Here is a 14683-nt window from a genome sequence, read left to right as displayed (position 1 = left end):
GATTTCCAGGACTCATTTTAGTCTGGAAGCAAATGGCTTTCTGAAAACAAACTGCTGACAGAAAACTCAGCAGCAGAAGAATTAATTATATTATTAATTGTGAATTATAGTATATTAAGAATTAATTACTTACATTAGATTGAGTGAACTTGATGAGCTAAGTTTAATTGGAGCTACTTGTTTGGAGTATTGTTCATGTTGCTTTTGTGTGTCTGTGTTTGTAGGTTTTTATTCTTCATTGGATACATCAGGAAACCCTTTCTCTTTCTTCTTAAGCTATCTCTAACCTTCACTGTAGTAGACTCTGCTTTGCTACCTGAAGTTAAGCAAATGGTACCCAATTCTCCCTGACACTCCTCTCCCCTCATCCTTCAATTCAGAAACTCTTATAGTCTCCTAACTTTCCTTGAACAATATAGTTATTGCATGGGTTTAATTAAAATGTCTTCTTTTTGCCAGAATATAATTTAAAACACTGACTTGACAACCAAAGCCATCCACTCTATTTAGAGAAAGACGGAGCACCATATTTGAGAAAGATTCCCATTTAATTAGATATGAAAAAAGCAACATATGTGGAGCCAGTGCTCACAAAGCTCTCTATCAGGGAGATTGTGAAAGCTTTGGAAAGGGGCAAAGAAGAGGACCTAGTGTCCTATCTAGACCACCCTCTAGGTTATCTCTCTGCTATTCATTGTCTTTGTGCTGTGACACAACTCTGTATGTTGTAGAAATTAATAATACATTTTATTCTCATCCATGGAAAAGCAAATTGTGTCTGGTGAAGATGCACTTGATTACTGCCCTGTGGATGCTAAGTGGTTTCACATAATTAAGCAAATTTATTTCTATATTCCTGATGGCCTATATAAGCATCTCCTCTTTGATTTCTCCTTTGAACTAGTTATAATGCCCTGCTGTTTCCCATATTAATAAATGGGTTAAATAAAGCCTTTGGCATGAGTTTATTATCATGATTTTACTTTTGTTAAAAATTTTTATTTTTTTAAACAGTTTCAGAGGTTAGCCTAGCTACCCAATGGATTTACCTGACAGAAACAGGTAAATTGCATTGTCAGGAGTGCGCTCCATGGGGAGGTTAACCCAGATATATCTCTTCTTGACACCCACAGGTGAGTTCCAGGTGACAACAGAATTTAACTTTGCTAACTCTCCCCTTCTCTGATTTATTTTTATTCTTCCCTACTGGATTTTTGTTTTTGTTTTCTTATGGCCAATGAGTTAGTCCCCATTGTTGGTAGGAATGATTAGGAATTTGGTTTTATAATCTCACAATTCGGGTGATTTCTCTAGGAGGACAGACATCTATTCTCTCTTGGGAGAGATGACAGATAATTCAGTTCAGTAGGGTTTTTTGTTTGTTTGTTTATCTGTTTGTCCTTTTATCTAAAATCAATTAATCATTTAGTGCACAGTGGGAGAAGAACAGCTCTTTGGTATATTTATAACTGAAATTTTTTTTTGTTTCTGTATTTTTCTGTGGCTGAAGTTGCAGCTTTAAAGCTATAAGCGCTCTGCGTGTCTGTCTGTCTGTCTCTAATTCAGAAAGGCCTTTATCGCTCATTGTAAGACTATGGAAAGATTTCCTATTTTCTGAAGGCTCAAGGTTTGTCATGAGTTTGCAGTCCAGCTGTTGGCCAGGGCTGCAGTTTCGTGTGAAATCTCGACTGGGCAAGAATCTGCTTCCAAGTTCACTCATGTGGTTGTCAGGACTCAGTTCCTCATGGGCTGGTGGGCAGAGGTCTTCAGTTTCGCACTGGCTGTTGGGCAAAAGCCTTCCTCAGTGTCTTGCTACATGGGCTTCTCTAGAGAGCAGATCACAGTGTGGCAGCTGACTTTCCTCAGGGTGAGCCAGAGAGCAGGAGAAAGCACCCAAGAAGGAAGTCATGGTCTTCTTGCAACCTTGGTATCAGAAGTAACATCTCATCACTCTGTCATATTTTATTCATTGGAAGCAAGTCAGTAAGTCCAGCCTACGCTTAAGGAGAAGCAATTACAGAAGGTATGAATACCAGGATGTAGACTCAGTGATCGTCTAGAGGCTGCCTACCACAAATCTCAAAGAGCTTTTATATATGTGGGTTATAGAACTGTCAATATTTCCCATATTAGAAATTGATATTCAGAAATTTTACAAATATTTATTAATTGGCTCATTTAAAGATAGCAATGATAAATGCATTTCATGTTAACATAAATAACATCTTAGCATTATTATTAAAATAATTTCAACCTCATGGACCCCTGAGAGAGAACTGCTATCTTAGAGTGTCAGTTTGCTCCAGAATGTGAAAGAGCATAATGAAGAAAAAAGCTTGGAAAGTTATGTTTCTTTTCCTTGGTTTAACATACCTGCATCTGAATAAAAAGTAATGAAATATGTTAAAATTATAGCAAAGTCCATTCAATGCCAATGGGCTTACTTGGTTTACCAACGAATGCATTTGACTATAACGTGAAAGGTTATTCTCTGCCTTCTTCATAACCTTCCTGTGTAGTAGAAACTCTGGGTCTTAACAGCATAATTTTCAAAACTTTATATTGACTGTATTAAGGCCTTTATTATTTAAGAAAAAACAAAACAAAGAGTCCTCTCTTACAAAAGAACTAAGGTTCTTTTCCATCCCATGTTATCTTCTGTGTTTGTCCTTCAATGTGTGATTGTCATTTTGATTGAGTAGGTAACCAAGTTCTGTTTCTCTTCACCCATGACCCTACCTTAGTCAAGTGTCCAAATTTCCTCTTACAACATTTTTTTAAAAAAGTTTGCCTACTCAAAATTAGATCCTAGATATAGGAAAGAATAAAACTTTAGGATCTCTCTTACATCTAAAACTATCTTTCCAGTTCCCTGGAAAATCACAAAATTTGTTCTTTTACCTTATAAAAAGAGAGGTATTAGAAAGAATTTGATTTATTTGATGTGCTTTTACTATAAGAGTTACATGGGAAGAGTTGTCACATCAGAAAAGATACTCATTCTACCCTAGGTTAAATTTGGAGAGATAAAATGTTATTAATATAAATATTCCAGGAATTGTATGCTTTGTGGGAAGTCCCTGGGTAATGGTCAATACCCTTGCTGTTATAATGTTTTTTCCCTCTAGGATAACTGATCAAAACTCTGATGAAGTAGTTTTGCAGCATTTTCCTACACTTGTCAGAGTCCTGGAGGTGCTTTGCCTGATATTAGAAAACAACAGTATCTTGTTAGCCATAATAATTTTGCATATTATTAAAATGTTTAATTGGCCACAATCTTCTTTTATTTGCATAAAGCATCTTCTAGGCCGGTGGATGTCAAGCCGCATGCACATCAGACTTATTCTTGGAGTTTTATAAAAATTCAAATATCTAGGCCCTACTCTACACCTACTGAATATTTTTTTTATATACAGCAGGTTCTTATTAGTTATCTATTGAATCTTTTTACTTAATATTCTAAGAAAAAAATATGCCTTTAGACTATTATATGTTAACCTTAAGATTTTTCTATCTTATTTTATGTGCCATTGAAACAACCAAATTTATTCAACCAGTGTATTTTTCATGTTACGAAACTTCATCATACCTTTCACATTTGAAAATGGTCAATTATAAAATAACCATAGCCATTATTATTTCTGTGTTGTGGAAATTTTTTTAAAAAACCACCCAAATGAAAATAAGCAAAGCCTATTTTTTCTGAGCTTACTATAACAAGGGAGTCAGCCACCATTGCTTGCATCTTGGCAGAAACTCAAAGGCGGGTAGAGGAGTGGGAAAGCTCTGTAGTGGGAAAAAAGGGAAGGCTTCAAGTATGCCCTGATTGGAGGCTGTTGACCTGGAGAAACTGGAGGTGGCAAATTAGAAATGGCACATCCTGTGTGATTGGTTAGGGGGGGCACATTTAGCTTTGCTGGTTGGCTCTAAGTTGGAAGCTAGGGCAAAAATTCAGGAAGCTGTCAGTTTTTAATCAAGTGTTGGCCATTTGGGGCTGATTGCTACAGGAATTATCATTTGGCTTCTTGGACAGGTTGGCTTCTTGGGCTGGTTGCTGCAGGTTGTGGGTCAGAGTTCTACTTTTATATATAGTCTGGCCCTAGTCCATTGGTATATTCAGTCTCCCATCATCATTTACAGATAGCTTTTGTCTCACTGTCTTCAAGCAAGTTGCTTGCTTGAAGTCTCTTCTATAAGCTACAGGCCAGCATTCGTGTCTTCAGCAAAGGACAGTCTTAGAGCCCACCTTGTGGAGATGGACAGTACCACATCCTACGAACTATTGATGCTTCAAAGAGTAATCTCTCAGGTCCAGGATTCTGTGCTGGCTCTGCTTAGACAACTTTCAGAAAACAGCAAGATTTCCAGGACTGCTTTTAGTTCAGAAACAGACAGCTTCAGCTTCATGAAAACAGACTACTAACCCAAGATCCTGCAGAACAAGAATTAATGACATAAGACTGAATGAACTAATGAAAAACATTTTTGTGACTATTCATTTTGAATACTGTTGATATCATTTTCATGTATTTAAGAACGTCATTTTACTTTCTTCCTAAACTTTCCATAAACCAAATCAATTTAGTAAACTCTACTTTTGTAAACCGAAGTAAAACATTTAAAAATGGTATCTGGGGACTTCCCTGGTGGCGCAGTGCTTAAGAATCAACCTGCCAATGCAGGGGACACGGTTCAAGCCCTGGTTCAGGAAGATCCCACATGCCGCCGATCAACTAAGCCCGTGCACCACAACTACTGATCCTGTGCTCTAGAGCCCATGAGCCACAACTACTGAGTCTGCGTGCCACGACTACTGAAGCCCCCGCACCTAGAGCCCCTGCTCTGCAACAAGAGAAGCCACCACAGTGAGAAGCCCACGCACCACAATGAAGAGTTGACCCCGCTCGCCGCAACTAGAGAAAGCCTGCATGCAGCAACAAAGATCCAATGCAACCAAAAAATAAATAAATGAACTAATTAATTTTTTTAATGATATCTGATTATCCCTGGACCCCAAATCAGAAGTTCTGAATTCTGACTTTCCTTACTTTCCGTGGCGATGCAGTTACTTGCACAAGTTCTTACCAGGATATAATTGGGCAAATGGATTGTGCGACCAAGACCTTAGCTGGAGTGTCACACTTGAGAATGATTCTCATTGAATTAGGTATGAGCAGCCTCTTTTAAGGAGCAAGGGCTGACTTTACTCATCAAACTGATGCCCACAAAGCCCTACTGGAAGTATAAGTTGGGTTCCTGATTTCTAGGGTCCCATTCTCACAGATGGTAAAGAAGATCATTTCCTGGAAAGCCAGAAACCTTTGTCAATTTGGGGGACCTGGAGAAGAGTGGATTTTCCTTTAGTTTATAGATACTGCAGGTAGAGTCTAGTGGAGAGAGTTTCTTGGGTTCGGCTTTCTAACATGCTCTTCCCTCCGCCTAAAGTCCCTACCTCTACTTCTCTATCAGAAGGATTTCCACACCGAAGCCAAACAATCCTTCTAGACTGAACTAAAATTCCTCCTCCTCTGGGAAAGGCTTCCCGGCTCCTCCTCTAGATAGAACTCTCCCTCCAGGATTCTCAAAGCACTTGCACATTTTCATTATCCAAGAGGCCTAGAGCAGAGCACAGTACATGGCATCACATGGCAGATGAACAAAAAAGGAGGGAAGGAAGGAAGGCAGTAGGAAGGAAGAAGGGAGAGAGAGAAGGCTTGCAGCTAAGAAGAAATAGTGTGTGGTTTAAATTTCAAGAGAGATTGGATTTTAAAATTGGGGAGGGAGCTCAGACTTAGGCTCTCAGTAATGCTACCTCTTAGCCACTTTGGCCTACTTTGGGGTCTGCTGCTAGACTCTCCTTTCCCTCCCTCCCTCTCTCCTTCCCTTCCAGGAATGGGGACATGAAACATCTAGTCTGTAATCCTCCATCACTTACTCCTGCGTGAGCCAGCAAGTTACCTAACCTCTGTCAGCCCTCCGTTTCCTTATCTCTGGAGTGGGAAAAGCGATATCCACAGTCTGGGGTGGCTGGTAATGTCTGTAAAACCTTTTAGCCTGGTTCCTGGCCAGAAGTAAATGCTGGCTATTGTACTGTTATCATCGCCACTCCCCCCTCCAGGGATCCCAGTGCCTGTCCCATTAGCAAGTTAATAAGCAGCCTGACCTCACTGTGCTTCCTTGACACATCTGTAGTCCTCAGTGGCCCTTCTGCCTGCCAAGTCTTCTCCCTCTGGAGGTCAGGGTCCGGAGTTAGTGATTTTTGCTAGCCGGGTGTGTGTTTCTGAGACTCCTGAGGCTCTGATGCCCACTCTGCTCCCAGTCTGCAGAACTGGTGTCCAGGGAATTCTCTGCAGCATCCCCTGGGCATAGTGTGTGTGTGTGTGTGTGTGTGCGTGTGCGTGTGTGTGTGTGTGCGCGTGTGTGTGTGTGTGTTTTGGCAGTGGAGACGCTGGGCTGCGAGGCACAGCCTCTTGGGTGGACCTCCGCCAAGACACTGTGTTGGGGAAGAGCCAGCCGCCGCCCACCGGGAGGAAGCAGGGAAGGCTGGGCAGCACCCTCACCCTCCCACCCCCGCCCTCCCCCCACCCCCTCACCCGCCCCCACCCCCTCACCCGCCCCCACCCCCGCCCTCCCACCCCCGCCCCCCTCACCTGCCCCCTTCCGCCACCAGGCACGGGCCTCCCCACCTCTGCTTCACAGGTGGACCAGGGCTCCCTCAGAGGGGAGGGAGGAGACGCACGCTAGAACTCACCGGTACTATGAAGTACCTGCTCCGTTTCAGATCCTCTGTGACCCTCTGGGGCAAGGCCTTCATAACCTGAGAAAGACCCCATCTACTTCCATTTCTTGAAGCTTCTATTTTTAAGAAATGCATAAATGCCAAAATGGGGTCATAAAAAGGGCAATTTATACATTATTCTTTGATGCTTTTTAACAAAAAAGCACCAACTGAATGACCACATTTGGAGACAATATGGGGGTCACATTTCAGGCTTACTGTGCAGGGGAGACCCAGGCCGCCCGGCCCTGCCTCCGCAGCCCTTGCTGTCCGGTGTGGTCCTCTCCCGCTGGCGGTGGACGTGGCGGGACGTGCGGTGTGTGTCAGAGGGAGCGGACTGTGCACGTGACAGGAAGTGGGGGGGCTGTAAAAACAAGGCTGGTGCTGGGCCTTGCGGGGGACACAGCTTCCTCCCAATCTGGGTGTGCGGGGAACCAAAGGACCCCAGTCCTCCCTTCAAAGCCCTACCCAGCCTCGGAGCCAATCCAGTCCAAACTCCGGTCATGGTAAATGGTCATTTCTTTGACCCTGAGGTCACAACCACGTCGCCTTATCGCTGGAGCAGATCCCCACGCTCAGCCCTGGGCTCCAGGAGCACTGCCCGGCACGCCTGGAGTTGTGAATGTTCCCCGGGGCCCTGAGAATGAGAATGAGAAGGGCAGGACTGAGGAGTGGGAGGGCACTGGGGCGAGGGGAGGATTGACGAACAACCACACAGATGATCGTGGAGACGTCAAGGCTCCCGGTCTCAGAAAATTAGAATTCAGGCCCCCGGACTGTGTGTTGAAAGGATGGGTTGGGGGCCACTGGATGGGCCCAGCCCAGTCTGACCAGGCCTGCAGCTGGCCTGCTGCCTCTCGGTCCCTGTGCTGTCCTTGGTCCAGAGAATGCAGCAGGAGAGCCCTTGCACTTGCCCTGGGACCTAATGGCCAAGCTGGGGGCTAGTCTGATTCAGTTCTAAGCCACTAGGCACAGCCATGGGAATAGAAGTCTCTGGCCAACCCTCTGGATTCCTAGGCATACAGGGAGGACATGGCAAGAGGAGAGACCCTTGCCCTGGGTCCCCCCATCTCCCCCACGCTGTCCCCAGCCAGGCTCGTGTGATAGGCACACGTTATCTCTTTGAATATGCACAAAACATGGAAGATGCACATGGTCGTTTCCCGCTGTTCCACGTTAGGCATTAAGAAACCTGCCCCAAGTGTCTACTGTGGAGTAAGTTTTAGGGCCAAGCACAGGCACCTGTGGCTCCCAAAATTCAGCACCTGCTCCCAACATCATGTTGAAATTGCGAAGGGCTGAACACCAAAGGGCGTCTTTCCTGGTCCCGGTCTCTTATGCTGGTAGCCTCGTCTTGTTCTTCCACGATCCCTGTTCTGCCTTCTCCTCTCTGCCCTCTGCCTTGGCTGAACTTCACACCAGCATCAAAGGCTCCCCTGCCCTCTAGCTTCCCACTGGGCTTGGCAAAGGGAGGCCCCCACGGAGACCCAAGGAAGAGAGATGGGAGGAAGCAGGCAGAGGAGACGCGAGGAAGGCAAGGTAGGGGCATTTCCCCAGCCCTGGCACTCCAAGTCCTGCTTCTCCCGCTAGATTCCAGTCACTGCCCTTGCACTGGACCCTTGGCCCAGGGATGGTAATGGCTCTCTCCCCGCTGTTGCTAGCATTGCTGGAAACATCATCTCTCGTTGGTTTTCCGTAATCCTGTCCCTTCCCTCGTACCCTGCTCCCTCATGAAACCCTCCTCGGTCACCCTGTTCAGGTGTATCTTCTCTCTCGCAGGGGTTCCTGACTGAGCTTTCCTGTTTGCTCCCTCTTCTCAGCTTGTGGTACTCTTGTCTTCCCTCTTTGCATACCCCGTGGTCCCCCGGGTCTACTCTTCCCTTCCCAGCCCCCCTCCACTAATCCTCCTCTGACACAAGATGGAGCTATTGCTTCTGAGGAAAAGGATACAGGATGCCCCTGGTTCTGCGGGGCAACCCAGGCCCTTGTGTCTGACCATGAAACGTAAAGCTTGGCCTGTGCTGGGGACACATGGACACCCGGTTGGGAGGGGGCAGACCCCTGGCTCTCCACAGCTGTGCCTCTCACTGGGTCTGAGGAGACTCTCACCAATACCTCCTAGACCTGTGTGATGGAACAAGTGTGGTCCAAGGAAGTCAGTCAGTAGAGGATTCTACCTGCTCCCTACCAATCACTCTAGGTTCTTCGGGGCCGACCTTCCTCGGGATGACTGACAGTGTCAGTGTAGGTATTTTAGTCTTTGTCATTCCTTCACTGTGGGAAAGGGTTGGCAGAAATCCTCTTACAGAATTTCTTTTAAAGAATCCGGAGGAGCCTTTTACAAGTCCTTTTTACATTCCGGCTGAGCGATTGAGCGCAAAACTGGAGATTTCATGTGGTTTGGCGCCATCTAGTGAGTCAGGAGCCACCTGTCTACCTGTTGGTCACGCAGCTCTCCTGGAAGGCAGTTTGCGTTCTCGCTGGGCAGGCGTTCTCTGACTTAGGTGTGCAGGAAAGTCATCCGGATGCTTGTTAAAAATGAGGATTCCTGGGCTCTACCTGAGGTTTTAACTCAGTCAGGAGGGAATCTAGGAATGTGCTTCTCTAACTAGCATCTCAGACGTTTGTGAGGCAAGGCTCTGGCCCACACATTGAGAACAACTCTCGTGAAGAACTGTATCTTCTAAGTGTCCTGCTTTGCGTGGATAATTATGTACACTGACATTGTTCTAAGAACTGTGCTGACCACTCCTAAGTCTGTATCTTCAGCAAAAGCTCCTGAGTTTCAGGCTTGTGTTTTTGACTGGTGGCTTCATAACTATGACTAGAAATAGACACACAGATTCACCGTGGTCATCTCTGAATCTCTGTACCTCATCCTCAACTCCCTCTTATTCAGGGGAGGGTCAGTCTTTTTTTGTGCTATTCAGGCCTTCAACTGATTGAAAGAGGCCCACCCACGGTATGGAGGGCAATCCGCTTTACTCCATCTATCAGTTTAAATGTTAAGCTCCTTCAAAAACATCTTCACAGAAACACCAGGATAACGTTTGGCCAAATATCTGGGCACCCCATGGCCCTGTCAAGTTGACACGTAAAATTAAGTAAGCATCACAAAGCCACCCTTGTCAACCTGGCACCTATCACGTCATCTTAAACCATATGTAATTTCCAAATAAAGACAATAAGAAGGTCATAATTCCACCTCACACGAGACAACTGTCCTATGTACAACTGAAAAATGCACTAGCTCCTCCCCCAAAAGAGGAAGTAAAGTCCTTGAGTGACATTTACTCTTCTTCTTGATATCTTGTAGCTTAAATACTATGATGTTAAATTAACAATACTTAAATATTATCATATAAAGTCAATACATGTTATGCTTCATGATAAAGGAATAAGACAGGGAAGAAAACAAAAATATTTAATATATGTATTATGTATCTTATATATAGATATTGTATATAATAATACAAATTATAATATATATAATATATATCTTCTTCCACTACTCATTCACTCATCCCATCTTCCTTTTGCTTCATGGTAGGGTGACCCAAACTTCCATTCCTGAAGGGTCTGAGCCGTTCATTGTCCTGCCTGGATTGGGTAGCTGTCGTTTTTCCATTGATCTTAATCACAGGGCATGGTAATATTTTAAAACACCCTAAGGAATCTCCCATAGTCCCGACATATTCCTCTTTACCGCCATTGTGGAGTCGCAGTCCAATTTCTCTTTGATAGTCGGGCTCAGTCACATAAGTCAGCACAGTAACTCCCTTCTCTGCCTGCTGATTCAGAGGCATGAGGAGCTCAAAGTGACCGAGCGGAAGTCTTAACTCTCAGTTTAATGGAATCATTGTTGTGTCTTCTGGGGCAAGCATTCCTCCCTCTGGAACGAAGACCTCTATGCCAGCAGAGCATAAGGTCATGGGAACAGGAAGCAAAAATTTTGCTAGTGGGTCACTAGGAGTCATCGTGAGGGGTGACACTCCCATTCCCACCCCTTGATGCCTGGACCTGTGAATCTGGGCAATGCAAGGAAGGGCATCATATATTGGGTGCTGATTCGGAGCCTATGTAGCTTTCTGGAGAACCATGCCCCAGTCCTGCAACATATCGCCACCTAGCTGGCACGAAAATTGAGTCTTCAAGAGGCCATTCCACTGTTGAATCGAGCCATCTGCTTCAGGGTGCTGGTGAACACGGCAAGACCGGTGAATTCCACAAGCACGTGCCCATCGCTGCACTTCCTCCTGCCTCACTGCCTTCAAACTGGGACATCAGTGTTTTCCTGCCTTCAGACTCAAACTGAAACAGCAGCTCTTCCTGGGTTTTAAGACTGCCGGCCTTCACACAGGAGCTACACCATTAGCTCTCCTGGGGCTCCAGCTTGACAACTGCAGATCCGGGCCTTCTCAGCCTCCATAATCACGTGAGCTTATCCCTTACAATTAAAAAAAAAAAAAGTGTGTGTGGGACGGGGATAGATAGATGGATAAATAGTAAATAGATATAAATATCTCCTATTGCTTCTGTTTCTCTGGAGAACTAATACAGATTTTGGTTTTCGGAGTAATGTTTGACCAAATAGCTGAGCACCCTATGACCCAGTAGAGTTGATATATAAAATTAATCATCAGGGCTTCCCTGGTGGCGCAGTGATTGAGAGTCCACCTGCCGATGCAGGGGACACGGGTTCGTGCCCCGGTCCGGGAAGATCCCACGTGCCGCAGAGCGGCTGGGCCCGTGAGCCATGGCCGCTGAGCCTGCGCATCCGGAGCCAGTGCTCCGCAACGGGAGAGGCCACAACGGTGAGAGGCCTGCGTACCGCAAAAAACAAAAATTAATCATCACAACACTTTTTCCTTCTTTTAGATCTTTTAGGCACCACCATATTCCCAAACCATACCAGAAAACTTGAATTCTCCTTTAGACTGTCTTCTTCCTCACCCCTCAGGCTACATTGGTTGAAATCATGGCTCTACCATTTACTAGCTGTGTAAACTTAGGGAAGTTACCTAACCTCTCCGGGCCTCAATCTACTCATATGAAAAGACATTTAATAATACCTACCTCATAAGGTTGTTTTGAGACTTAAAGGATATTCCTTGATATCCTTGATATTCAAGGAGCTTAGAAATGTCTAACGCCTAGTAAAGGGCTAAATGTTTATTAAATAAAATAAATTTTATAAATAAATCCAGGGACTTCCCTGGTGGTCCAGTGGTTAAGACTCAGTGCCTCCACTGCAGGGAGTGCGGGTTCGACCCCTGGTTGGGGAACTAAGATCCCACATGCTGTGCGGCATGGCCAATAAATAAATAAGTAAATCCATGTAAAGACTACAGGACAGCAGATAAAAAAATCTTTGAAGCGGAGAAAAGAGAAATTGGCTCTAAAATTGACAATTAAACAGATAAGTGTCTGCTCAAAGACAATAATGAACAACAGAATATAGTGGAATTATATCTTTAATTTGCTGCGAGAAAAAATAACTAGAATTATACAACAATAAAAAATATTTTTCAAATACAAAGGTTAACTAAATTAATTTTGAGGCAAACAAAAACTGAAGGAGTTGACCACCAAAGACCATCACTAAAAACAAATCCAGAAGATTCTTTAGAAAGAAGAAAAATTATTCCAGAAGAAATATCTGATATGTGGGAAAGAATAATGAGAAAATAAAATAGTAAAGATGTGAGTAAATCTAAGTAATATTGACTATCTAGTACAGTAATAATGGTAATGCCTTATGAAATAGAAAAGGAGAGCAGTAATAGCATGACAATAGCAGAGAAAGTATGTGAGCCTTAAGCACTTAAGGGGACGGGGTGGGGGGGGGTAATTTGGAAGGAGGAGGTATCCCTTAGAGGCTTGATAGTGAAAGGAAGGGAGGAAGAAACATTTGAATTTAAGTGTCCTTAGAAACAGAGAGTATCACAGAATCAGGAGCATGCCACTAATGATGGCACACACACCACCCTTCATCAAAGAACCTGAACTCCATTGTACCAACAGAAGAGGGCACTGTTGAACTAAGAGACGCAGTAAGCCAGCTTCTCAGCCTGGGCTCCCACCACAGCAGAGTTTGAGACCAGGGCTTGTACGCAGATCACCTGAGAAGTGATCGCGGGGAACAGATGTGAGGGACTAGGGAAAGAGTCAAAGGAAGGAGGGTAAATCAAGCCAAGGGTGCGCCATCAAGCTGGTTACTGCTGTAGGCAACTAGGGCTCAATCTTGCTGGAGGCCCTCTGTGGAGCCCTGTAGAATACAGCATTGTCTGCCCTAGGGATAGAAGGAGGGGGTATTTCATCACTAGTTAAATGTAATTTAATCCCACTGGTTGACGTGGCAACCATGGAGGTGTGCTGTTTGGATCTCCCCTCAAAAAAAGAATTTGCCATTTAGTTGAAAGGAGGGCAGCCTCCCGCTGCAGTGCCCACAGGATTGGCCTTGGCTTTGGAATGAGCTGTGTCCTTCTGGGGCAGCATCCAATTAGTGAGTGAGCACAGTGGTGGGTCCTAGGACTTTGCCATACATAGTTAGAGAATGTTTTTCTTGTGATGAGAACTTTTAAGATTTACTCTTAGCAACTGTCAAATATGCAATACAGTATTATTAACTATAGTAGCCATGCTGTACATTACCTCCCCATCACTTATCTACTTTATAACTGCAAGTTTGTACCTTTTGACTTTCTTCACTCTTTTTGCCAAGCCCACCGATCTGTTCTGTATTTATGAGCTTTGGGTTTTTTTTGGGGGGGTGGGGGGCGGGGATTCCACATATAAGTGAGATCATGTAGTATTTGTCTTTGTCTGACTTATTTCACTTAGCATAATGCCTTCAAGTTCCACCCATGGTGTCGCAAATGGCAATATTTCATTCTTTTTTATGGCTAAATAATACATATTAATATACATAAATATATATTAATTTATATAATATATATTTTATATATCCATTCATCCAGTGATGGACACTTAGGTTGTTTCCATAACTTGGATGTTGTAAATAATGATGCAATGAACTTGGGGGCACATATATCATTTCCAGTTAGTGTTTTCATTTTCTTTGAATACATTTCCCAAAGTAGAATTGCTGGATCATATGGTATTTCTATTTTTAATTTTTTGAAGACCCTCCATACTGTTTTCCACAGTGACTGTACCAGTTTACATTCCCACACACGGTATCACGTACTGTTTTTAGCTTTCAGGCTTCAGCAGAAATTCTGACACCACCATAAATGTCCAATTCAAGATGAAAAGATGTTCAGCCTCTCTGTAGTCATAGAAATGTAAATTAAAGCAATAATGAAATATCATTTTTGACTCGTAAGGTTGGCAGAAATTAATAAGAGGAATAACAACCAATTTGGAGCAAGACCTGGAGCAATCCTGCAGGGAGCTGATGAGAATGTGGCTATAATTTTTTTCTTTTCTTTTCTTCATATGGAGAAAGGAGACTTCTGTACCTTGAAAACACTAATTACAGTTCATTGTGGTTTTTTTTTCAAAATCTAATATGCAATATATCAAAGTTTTAATTCTTAAAGCCTAGTTTATCTTAAACCTTCGAGCTCAATCTACAAATCAGTTTTGTCTGTACAAATCCAGCAATGAAAAAGAAGTATAAAAATTGTTTCTACTGGCTCTTTGATTGATGTCAATTAACTTAAGTTTAACAGATTAAATCCTTCTTAAACATTTACTTCATTTATTTTTTAATTAATCACACTTCCTCAGACATTTGAAAGTACAATCACAAATTCAATATATTGGATTCTTCCAGGTAATTGAAACTCCTGTCGTGGCAGACTTAACAAGAGAAAAATTATTCTCAGCAATTATGAGAACTGCAAATTAATAAATCAGTCTTGCAAATGTGGTGTG

General features: G+C 43.6%; 1 protein-coding gene across 1 annotated transcript in view; it reads left to right on the top strand.

Annotated features, from left to right (window-relative positions):
* LOC114897905 (40S ribosomal protein SA-like) overlaps positions 1-14683 on the top strand; it is a 41886-nt gene that overhangs the window by 15335 nt on the left and 11868 nt on the right.

Source organism: Monodon monoceros, unplaced genomic scaffold (assembly GCF_005190385.1).
Source record: "Monodon monoceros isolate NGI ecotype Baffin Bay Population unplaced genomic scaffold, NGI_Narwhal_1 Super_Scaffold_18, whole genome shotgun sequence".
Taxonomy (NCBI): domain Eukaryota; kingdom Metazoa; phylum Chordata; class Mammalia; order Artiodactyla; family Monodontidae; genus Monodon; species Monodon monoceros.
Note: the sequence above shows the minus strand (reverse complement) of the source record. Positions and strands in the feature narration are given on the sequence as shown.